Here is a 534-nt window from a genome sequence, read left to right as displayed (position 1 = left end):
AAAAAAAAAAAAAAGAATTCACCCTCTGTCTAAGTGAACAAGATTCTGGCTCCTCCCTGTGATCTCCTGACAACTTCTAAAAGAGCTTGCATTTCCTGGTTCTGACTGGTCAGCTTTCAACACAGCCATAGAGCTTGGTCACCACATCATTGTTGCAGTGGGTTGAATAGTAATTATCCATGACTCAGGTCTACTCTGAAGCTCAGAATGTGGTTTTATTTGAAAATAGGGTCTTTGTTATGTTACTAAGGAAAGTAAAATGAAGAATTGATATCTTTGAGCTATGGTCTTGGAGAAAAGGACCAGATATCCACATCAGCAGAGAACTACCAGAAGTCCAGGCTGGGTTTAGAAGGGGTCGTGGTACTAGGGATATTGTGGCTGATGTTAGATGGACCTTAGCTGAAAGCAGAGAATACCAGAGGAATGTCTATCTGAATTTCATTGACTATGCAAAGGCATTTGACTGTGTGGATCATAACAAACTGTGGCTGACTCTGAGAAGAATGGGAATCCCAGAACACTTGACCATGC

The sequence above is a fragment of the Elephantulus edwardii genome, unplaced genomic scaffold (assembly GCF_000299155.1).
Source record: "Elephantulus edwardii isolate Elephantulus edwardi_28Jun2011 unplaced genomic scaffold, EleEdw1.0 scaffold00250, whole genome shotgun sequence".
Taxonomy (NCBI): domain Eukaryota; kingdom Metazoa; phylum Chordata; class Mammalia; order Macroscelidea; family Macroscelididae; genus Elephantulus; species Elephantulus edwardii.
Note: the sequence above shows the minus strand (reverse complement) of the source record.